Source organism: Canis lupus, chromosome 5 (genome assembly GCF_003254725.2).
Source record: "Canis lupus dingo isolate Sandy chromosome 5, ASM325472v2, whole genome shotgun sequence".
Lineage (NCBI taxonomy): Eukaryota > Metazoa > Chordata > Mammalia > Carnivora > Canidae > Canis > Canis lupus.
This window is the reverse complement of record NC_064247.1, coordinates 58,634,938-58,645,655: the sequence shown is the minus strand read 5'-3', so window position 1 is coordinate 58,645,655 and position 10,718 is coordinate 58,634,938. Positions and strand designations below refer to the sequence as shown.

General features: G+C 48.1%; 1 long non-coding RNA gene across 1 annotated transcript; it reads right to left on the bottom strand.

Annotated features, from left to right (window-relative positions):
• Positions 1 to 414: 414 nt before the first annotated feature.
• Positions 415 to 3,353, bottom strand: LOC118354875 (uncharacterized). The gene is made up of 2 exons (XR_004816242.2): positions 2,603 to 3,353; positions 415 to 2,235 (listed from the first exon to the last, which is right to left on the bottom strand). It is a non-coding gene; the product is annotated as an uncharacterized LOC118354875 (long non-coding RNA).
• Between the last annotated feature and the right edge of the window lie 7,365 nt (positions 3,354 to 10,718).

The following is a 10,718-nucleotide window of genomic DNA, read 5'->3' as shown; positions in this document are numbered from 1 at the left end:
TGTGTAGCAGCATTATTCAAACAGCTAAAAGGAGAGACCACTCTAATTTCCAACAACAAATGAATGGATAGACAAAATGTGGTCTATCTGTACAGTGGAATATTATTTAGCCTCAAAAAGCAATGATATTCAACCGTAACAATATGCTAAGTGAAATAAGCCAGACACGGAAGGACGAAGACTATGATTCTACGCCTATGAGGCCCCTGGAGTAAGCAAATTTATGGAGGCAGAAAATGGAGGGAGTATCTCCAGGGGCTGAGGAAGAAGCAGGGTGGGGGTGGAGGAGGTGTCAGTGTTTCATGGGAAGAGTTTTCATTTGGGAAAATGAGGAAGTTCTGGAGATGATGGGGGTGGTGGTTGCACAGCAAAGGGAGTGTATTTAATCCTACAGAACTGTGCACTTGCAAGTAATAAAGGTGGTCAATTTTATGTAAGTATATTTTACATCAGTAAAGAAAAAAAGAATGAAAAACAGTAAATTCTTCATCAGGTCAGGGAAGTGCTGGTATTCTTCATAGTAAAATTCTAGAGAACACCGAGGAAGAAAAGCATTCAGTTATGTATTGTCCAATGTTTCCCGACTCACCCGACCACAGCACTTGTGAACCTTTTTGCACTGTGCCTATTTCATACAAACAGTCACACTGGGACACTTTCATCTTAGACAGTCTCCTAAGGCCAGGCACTGGGTCGGGAACTGATGAATGGGGTAGACCTGGTCTTACCTCCATGGGCTTCGCAAGCTAGTGAGGGACACCGTGGCCCAGAAAACCCATTAAATTTCTGGCATGGTGGAAGGTCATTGTTTTCCATTTTCTGGAGGCTTCATGAGGGGCATACGGGTGGTTCCTGCCACCCAGCACCCCCTGCACCTGAGTAGGGCACCCTAGACTCTCAGAGCCTACATCTGCAGCCCACGGACCCCCAAACTACATGGAGGCAAACAGGGGCAGGCAGACAAGTGGTCTCCATTTCTTCCTCCAAAGCCATTCAGCAGCAGCCCAGCTAGGACCTTCAAGACCTGCTCAAGGGGGCAGGCACCTGACCTTCAGGACTTCACCAAGTTCACAGCAGTTCCCATGTCTTGAGAACAAGCCAGGCTGTGATATTTCAGAGCTTGTTTTGAGGGTGGGGGCAAGGGGCCTAAACAGAGGCTGCCCCCCTTTTCTTGCACCTCCCCAACTCACCTGGGGCCCACCTGGGGCTCCAGCAGCTGCTGGAAGTGCTGATCCAGCCCATACCAGGGTGTGGTGCCAGCACCCAGGGCTCAAGTGGTGTCTTGGCCACACCAGAAGCACCAGCAGACTGCTTCTGGCTTCCTCCCTCTGCATGCCCCTTCCCAGACAAAGAATCTGAGAGAAGAGCCACACCGTACCCTAGCCTGGAAACTTCTTGGCTCAGAGGGAGCAGGTGGAGGTCCTTGGCCAGGAGGTCCTTGACCAGGCCCAGGAGAGGCTACAGAAAACCAGCCTGGGCTGCTCCAGGCTGACCCCACACCACCCATCTCCCTCATCACAGGAGGACAGTCCTTCTCTCAAGCCCCTTCTGGAAATCTGATTCTTCAACATCCTTGCTTTGACCAGAGATATCTGGTGCTTTCCCCTAAAAATGAGAACAATTCCAGCAGTATCTGCTTTAAAGAGAGGCCTCTGAAGACTGAATAGGGCCATCCATACTTGGCACATACTAGGTGCTTTATCTGTGTGCATTGTCAAGACCCATGAAGTCAGACTGTGTGCCTGTTTATGGGCCTTTCATAAATATTTGCTAAGTGGAATTCATGGATCTATTTCTCCTGAGAATTTAAGGAAACCGAGACCCAAGCTGTGACCACTTAGCTTTTCCGTGATATTGCATCTCTGCTCCACTCTTGACTTCGTTATCTGCAGCTGAGACTTGACTGCTTCTTCCCTGTCACTGAAGATGAAATGACATTCCTCCCAATATATAGACCGTTTGCCATGCAGGAGACCCAGAAATCGCAGGGCACACTCATCCTGCACTTACCAGCTGATTTTGCCTTTTGCCTCACACGAGCACCATGACTTGGGGCCGGGAGAGCAGCTGGTGTCGCTGCCCACGTTTTGCAGATGATGAATCCAGGTCTCGGGAAGGTTAAGTGATTTGCCCATGGTCACCCAGCTAATTAGGGAGAGCAGAGCAGCGGGGTTGTGAAGCCGACTCCTTTCACTGGGGTCTCTTCTGTGCACTGCCCCTAAAACACGCTTCCACCTGGGAAAGCGATTCGAAGTTGGTCTGAGTCACCGTCAGTGTGAGAGGCTGGAGTTGCCTTCCAAAAAAATTCCAAGGGAAATCACCTACTCTGGGAAAATAATAATTCATGGCATCTAACTCAAAACGTGTGCTGGGCTGGCTACGCATCCCATGAGGGATGGCAAGGGCTGCTCTAAATGCTGGTGTTTCTCCAAATTGGGGCCTGAGGCCAGCTGCTCTGCCTGGCTCACACCCTGCTCATTTCCACTTTTTCCAGCTCATCCCACACTCCTGAGTCGTCACAAGAGCAAGTGCAAAGCGGCACTGAGATTCGTCTCCAATGAGCTAACAGCCCTGTTAATGTCCCTGCGTGGCTCTAATTTACCTCTGCCTTTGCCGATGCTCAGAGAAAGCTCGGTGACTGCCACAGAGTTCACTAAGGAGCATCATGATGGCTTAGTCTCAGGCCCCTCTGTTCTGTCCAAACAGATCAGCTTCCTGGGAACGTCGTCCCTCACCTGGTGGGGAAATGGGAAGGTGACCACTTGTGAAGCTCATGGGTCCTGTCACCTTCTCAATTAAAAGTCGAAGACAGCTCCTCTCCTGCTCAGCCTCCCATCAGCCCCAGGTCACGCCCTCCAGCCTCCAGGCCGTGGTTAGTGCCTTCCCTAAGGAGTGCTCCCTGAAAGGTGCCGCATTATAGGGTCCCCTCTAGTGCCGCGCCCTGAAATGTATTGATTCCTACTTCACAGCTGAAGGGCACTGATCTGGTCACGAAAGCTCCGAATGCGGTTCTCTGATGAGGGCCTCTGATTGGAGAATTAGTCATTGATCTTCCCAGAGACGTTTCAGAGAAGAGCCTTCAATAAGATGATCCAAACTCATTCTGGCGTGCTGAGGACTTAGCCAGCAGGGAACGAAGAGATTCATTCCTCACCCACCTGAGCCACCGGGAGGCCCACCTGCTAAGTCTTAGATTAAAGGATGGGAGTGATGAGAAGCCCTAAAAGGATGTTTCTGACTCCAGTCCCCACGCACAGGTCCCAGGGTCACGTCGAGTGTCAAAGGATTACCTGCCTGAACCCCTGTTTCTTGCCCCCTGTACTGAGTTGAACAGTGTCCCGCTCAAACTCACATCTACCCATGACCTCAGAATGTGACCTTATTTGGGAAACTCTGGCTTTGCAGGTATAATCAAGTCATCACTGAGGTCACATTGGATGAGGGTGGGGGTCCTCAGAGGACAAGGGAGGGCTGGACACAGAGGCAAGGATCCATGCAGAAAGGAGGTGAGGTGGTGGTGGCAGGGGCGGCTTCTACTAGCCAAGGATGGCCTGTGGCCACCAGTTAGGAGCTGAGGGGAGCCTGGGATAGAAGGAACCAGCCCTGCCCTCAGCTGGATCTCAGACTCCTGGCCTCCAGAGCAGAGGGAGAGTCATCTGTTTTTTCATGCCCTCCCAGTCTGTGCTGGTCCTTTCTGGCAGCTCCAGGGAACTAACCTCATGTGTCCCCTGTGCCCCCCAAGCACAGCTAAGCAGGACTCCTAAGCTAAACAGCTGCTGAAATAGGTTTCAGTTTCTGCTCTGCATTTCTTCAGGGAGGGAGAGGGACTTGCATTCCTTCATTCCTTGAGACAGAGGCTTGGGAGCCCCATCTGCCTTCTGGAGTCTATTCAGAAGGCAGCTCCAGGACCCCTTTGTGACTCACCCCACCAGGCAGGGTCCCCTAGCTCAGCACCTCATGCTGCCTGTCATGCTGGCTGGAGCGGTGGTGGACAGAGAGCTCCAGGGACAGGGAGCAGAGCTGGCCAGAGGGGGACACAGATGCCATTCCCACCAGCCCTCCGCTGCTTCCTGCAGGATGGGAGCACGGAAACACTCCTTAAGGTTCACCCTGAGAGCCACAATACAGAGATGGAGGGCAGACTGAGGATTCTCCCTGGTTTGCAAGGCCCAGAAACATCCCGACAAACAGGCACAGAGGGAGGCATTTCTCCTAAAACCCCTGGCTCAGCAGCAGCTCCATTCCGGTCAGGTAAAGCAAGTTTCAAAGGACTGGTCCTTCCACTTAATTAAGGGTCCCACACACACACAAGGCTGGGGCCTAATTTGACAGTTTTGATCAGCAATTTTAAGACCATCTGGAAACCGAGACACTGGAAACTCCCGCCAGCTCTTGAAATAACTCAGCCTGGCTCTGTTCACCAGTGAGCACAGCCGGCCCCAGAGCCTCCACGTCCAGGATGCCAGGTGGGGCTCACAGAATAAGTGAGATTTGGATACAGCCAGTGTCAGCCTCCTTCGTGCAGGACAGGGGCAGGGGTCCACACCCTGCCCAGGGCCAGCCGGGTCTCCTGACTGCTTTCCTTGGAGGCAGATTCTCCAGCACCCTGAGGACAGTCACTGGTTTCCAGCCGACCTCTGTACTTGCCCTCTCCTTCCCTGGCCACATAACAACACTTTAAACACAGAAGCTTTGCCCTCATATCCTAAGGGGTTCCCCCCACTGCCGAGCCCCACTCAGCCTCCGTCCTCCTCAGGGGCCAGGCTTCCTTCCTCTCTCAATCCCACAGTGAGACTTCATGGTCTCTGAAGCCTCATGAGCCCCAGAGCAGAGCTCTGTCCTTCTGGGAGGGAAGCCCTGCTACCTGCCCTCCTCTGCCCTCATCCAGATGAAACCCCTTGCAGCCATCCTAGCCTCTCAGGGTGATGACCATTTTGTCAGGTGTACGCACCCTCCCTCCTAAAAGGTAAATGGATAGCAAAGATGGAGCAGGGGTTCCCATTCAGGGCATTCATCCAAGAAGTGAGCTATGAGGGGAGTTGAGTCTGAATAGGACAGCCTTTCCATACCCTAAAAATCTAACCGTCTGTTCATTCACATACAACTGTCAGAAAGCTTCGGAGTCAGACTTGAATTCAGGTCATGGCTGCCCCACCGTGCGCGAGGACTCTGGTGCCTCACTCACAGGTGAGGTATTTTCAAAAGTATCAAGTGCTATCTTCCCAGCTTTGTAAACCTAAGAGTACTATACGTATGTAAGGGATATTTCTATTCAGTTACCAAACCTTTACGGAGTGTCCATGAGGTGTGCCAGGCATGACTTGGACCCCATCCATTACCGTAGTCCAAATAAAGGCCCTCTGCATGGTTCTCCCCGCTGGGAGTCGAAGGTGTGTCTTCCCAAGACAATCCTGGAGGCAAAGAGCTGGAAGTTGAACTCTCTTTGGATTTTTTTTTCCTCTTTGGATTTAAATCACCCCAGAGCTAACCTGCCCTGGTGGTTGGGAAGAGCAAGCAGAGATCCAGAAAGGTGACAGTCAGGAGAGAGCACACGGGTAGACAGAGTCACAGCTCAGGATCCTGAACAAACCAAGGGCTCCGGCCTGCCTCACACCCAGAATGCCTATGGAGATCCTGACGGAAATTCCTTGGGAATCACAGCCAAGCCCAGCCTGTGGCAGGCACTTTGCAAAATACGCTGTCCCTGTCCTCTTGCATCTTGCAGCAGAAACTTCTCTGAATAATTCAGAGGCATTAGTTAAATCAGGTCTCACATGCCTAAATCCATGTGGGTCTTGAATCAAATTATGGTGAGTCGATGCTGTTAAGCTCTTATTAGCAGTAATAGTATTTTAAAATAACAGAATTTTGTCATGGTATGTGATGGAGTTTTTAAGTACTTTTGTCATATGAGCTTCCAGCTAACATCTGTGGTTCCCCCAGCCATTAATTTTGCTGAAAATTAATGCAATAGTCAGCTTCTGAAGCAGTAACAAACAGTCCCAATATCTCAAGGGCTTACAGCAAATGTGATTTTCTTCCTCATTTTCCACAAGCTCGCTATATACTGACTATGGCTGTCTGGGCTCTGCCGGGCTCTGCTAGGTTCCTCTGGGTTCTGCTGGATTCTGCTTGGTTCTGTTTTGTTCTTCTGAGTTCTGCTGGACTCTTCTGGGCTCTACTGAGCTCTTCTGGGTTCTGCTGCATTCTGCTGAGTTCATCTGAGCTCTGCTAGGTTCTACTGGTCTCTGTTAGGTTCTTCTGGGATCCACTCAGTTCTTCTGAGCTTTGCTGGATTCTGCTGGGTTTGTTTGGACTCTGCTGGATTCCTCTGTGTTCTGCTGGGTTCTTCTGGACTATGCTGGATTCTGCTGGGCTTTGCTGAGTTCTTCTGGGTTCTGCTGGGCTCTGCTGGGTTTGTCTGGATTTTACTGGGCTCTACTGGGTTCTACTGCATTCTTCTGGATGCTACTGGGTTCTGCTGGGCTCTACTGATTTCTCCTGGGCTCTGCTGGATTCTAATGGAATCTTCTGGCTCTGCTGGGATCTACTGGGTTCTTCTGGGCTCTGCGGGGCCCTGCTGCATTCCACTGAATTCTGCTGGACTATGCTGGATTCCAATGGAGTCTGCTGGACTCTTCTGGGTTCTGCTGGGCTCTGGGCTCTGCTGGATTCTGTTGGGGCTCTCATGGGTTCTGCTAGGTTCTGCTGGATTCTATCAGGGTCTGCAGGGCTCTGCTGGGATACATGTGTTTCTTTCCTAGAATTCAGGCTCAAGTAGTATCCAAAATGTGGAAACTGATGTTCTCATGGTGAAGGCCAGGGGCAAGTCCAGCAGAGCCAAACAAACAAGTGCACATTTGAAGTTTCTGCCTGAGATTGGGTGAGGGAAGGCTATATGACACCCATTCACATTCCTTTGGCCAATGCAAATTTCATGGCCATCCCCAAAGTCAAAAGCAGCAAAAAAAGAGTCCTCTGCCTGCATGGCAAGGAACAGGTATCATAGGTTTAATTATGCCACAAAATTTATACATTTAAGTGCTAACCCTAAGAACCTCAAAATGTCACCTGATTAGGAAATAGGGTCATTGCAGATGTAATTAGCTGGTCAAGATGAGATCATACTGGAGATGGACTCCAATGTGACTGGTGTCCTAATGAAAACAGGGAATTTGGACATAGACATACATGTACAGAGAGAACACTATATAAAGATGAAGGCAGAGATGGTATGATGCATGTATAAGCCAAGGAATGCCAAAGATTACCAACGAATCACAGAACCTAACAAAAAGGCCTAGAACAGTCTCCTCCAGAGTCGTCAGAAGGAACCAACATTGCTGAAACTTCGATCTTGGGCTTCTGGCCACTAGAACCATGAGAGAATGAATTTCTGTTGTCCATGCCACTCAGTCTGTGGTGCTTTGTTATGGCTGCCCAAGGACACTAACTCATTCCCAAGAAGGACCAAGTAGTGGTGAGAAAATAATCCAATGGACCACAGTTGGGTAGCCAGGAGAAAGCTTGAGATGACAGAAGATCTGCCTTCTATGTCATTGGTGCTAGGCCTGCTGAAATGCCACATGAGCCCAGAGGAGTTGACTTTTCCCACACTCTTTTCTTCTAAGAGCTTAAGTCTGTGTGGCTCTACCTGGTTGTGATCAACTATCAGTGAGTTTTGGGGGCAAGAGGTATATTTCCAATCTAGTGTTATTACTGGCAGGTAGTGACTCCTGCTTTTTGATATTGTAGACGTCTTGATGGTTGTCCTTGGCAGTCCAAGACAATTCCACTGTGGATGTTACTGGACCTCTGCTATGAAGATGCTATATCCCAAGAATGTACTGGAAATATCCAAGAGGCAAAGGTCCCAGAGGAACAAATGGACTTTGAAGTCACACAAATCTACATCCAAGCCAAACTCTGAGTGTAAAGTGGGATAAGTACACTCTTCCTTGCCTCTCTCACTGCATGTAGCTATAAACCTTGCACGGAATATGTGGAGCAGCTCTGTGAGGGCTCTGTAGCACAAACATCAGGAAGATGGAAGAAGATCAGAAGTCAAAGTATCAGAGAACTTGTGATGAGTTTACCATCATCTGGTATCTTCTAGTCTAGACCCATTCCAGCCTAGAAGTGAGCATTGACAAGGACAGAGGCTCCAGAAGTTCTCTAGCTCTGTTTTGAGGAGTGGGTCTCTAACACTCAAGAGAATAGAGGAAATGTACCATTTTTTCTTTCTTCCAGTCTCATACCCCAAATTCCAAGTATTCCCACTGCGGCAACAGCAATAGCAGCATCAGTGAGAACCCAAAGGAGCCTAAAATCCTGCAGGATAATCTTCTCCAATTAGGGAAGCTGTGGTCTTAAAAGAGTGGAATAGATCCCACTGTTTTTTTTTTTTATTTCTTTGTCCTCTCACAATTTAGCCCAAAATTTGTTGTAGGAAGTCCATGCCTGGGAAGAATAAATAAAGCCTTAAATTTATGGCCACAGAACTGTAAAGGGGAGCCCCCAGAGAATCATAAAGAATCACGGATATTGAAGGAAGGGAGAAGCTTGGGAAATTTCTTGGATTTTTTTCCTAAGTTGTTCCTATGTGGATCCAATCCTGATCCATGTGAAAAAAAAGACTCTGAGAACTGAGCTAAGAGATTGACTACCTCCCTAGATCCCAGGCTGGCCACGGAGTGGCAGAAAGGCAGGACAGATCTGAACATCAATGCAAGGACTTTAAAAATGAAACTTCTTTTCAACCCCCAAAATCTCTAGTGGGTTGGTCATAACTTGTGGCCTAAATATAACTAAGTTAATGGCCTGCCAAATCAACAAAAATATCAGCATTCTAGAGATTTAATTAAGACACAAGACCAATCCCATAGCATAATATTCAAAATGTTCAGAATTTAATCCAAAAGTATTCTGCATACAAAGAAGCAAGAAAATCTCAACACTGATGGAAAAAGACAAAGTAGACACTACTGTCAAGATGACACAGATGTTGGAATTACCTGACAGGCTGTAAAGCATCTACTATAAAAAGTCTCCAACAAGCAAGGGGACACTCTTAAAACTGATGTAAAGATAAGTTGTTTCAGCAAAGAAATGGAAGATACAAACTGAAAAATACAATCACTATAATTCTTTAAAAGCCATTGAATGGGCTTAATATCAGAATGATGATGGCAGAGGAAAGAATCAATGAACATGAAGATACCTCAGTAGAAACAATCCAATCTGAAAGGAACAGAAATGGAAAAAAAAAAATTGGAAGAAGTGAACAAGAACTTGGGATCTGTGGAGCATTCCCAAACCAAGTTCTGACCCTTTACAAGCTGAGTGTCTTTGGAAAGGTTCTGAACTTCAGTTTCCTCACCCCTAAGTAAAGATGACCTTTGTCTTCCCACTAGGTGTCAACATACGTCATCTCAGTGAACCCTCAGGACAACCATCTAGCACAAGTATAGGGAACAACAGCTTCATTTTACATATAAGAAAACCAAGGATGGGCAGTCTAGAAACTTTATTCAACCTAGTGAATAAACCTCACAGACAAGCACCAGAGCCCCCATTCCTACTCTTGATTATCCTGTTTCCTTCAATGAACAACTGTGCTTGTGATTGTGGGGTGATGCATGGATGGATGCATGGATGGATGGGTGAGTGGGTGGATGGACAGAAACATGCGGTTTGGCAAAATGAGACAAGGACTAAATGAAAAATTTAGAAGCCTGAATTTGGTTCATCTCACCATACACTAATAGCATGACCCAGAGCAAGTTACATCCCTCATCTCAGCCAAGCTCCCTCATCTATAAAATTAAAAATTAGATTATATTATCTTTAGGGGCATTGTCAATTCTAACGGTTAAGGATTTCAATCATCTTCCTCCAGTGATATCCAACTATTGCCTGAATACATCTTAGTTTCCCACACCATCCGCCAAAGGGGATAACGCTGTCCTGGGTGCTGAAAGGCAGACTTGCAGGCCGTGGGAACTGGCGGTTTTTCTGAGCATTGTCTTTCTTTCCCTGGGGCTTCCTCCAACCTTTCTGCATGAATTCCACAGAATTCTGACTCTGTTTATGAGTGTATTTCATGCTGGAGGGAGCCATTTAGATTAATCCATTTTCTCTCCCAGGCTCTTGACTCTTGCAAATGTGTTTAAGACTTCTCAGCCCAGCCTTGAAAATATTCCCTCCCAAGCAGTTTGTGTTTGCAACCATCGCCTTCCTGCCTCTATTCAGTTGCAAATCTCACAGTTCTTTTCCTCCCAGTTCATCTGTCCTCTGAAGACTTACCTGTGGGCTATAACAGGCCCCAGCCTGCCAGTCTGAGGGGTCCCTGGATTTGTCTGAGACAGAAGGAACCTATCCAGAGTCACACACACACTCACACACACACACACACACACACACACAGAGGGATTCTGTAGATCCCGCTCTAAATTCAAGGGTGCAGCATCTAGTTTCCCTCACCTCAAGATTTCTGAGATTCCTAAGCCTGATAACTGGACCACATTTGAAGTGAAAGAGGAATTGGGCATGGATACAAGAAAGCATCACCTCAGGCTGGAGATCACAAAATTGTGAGTCAGCTGGGCAGCTGTGTGCCACAAAGATTTCCATCTCCCCACCTTTCCTTCCATCTGAATTGGTCAGTGGAAGAAACACAACTCCAACCCACCGAAGCTTTGTTTGCTGAAAGGATCTAG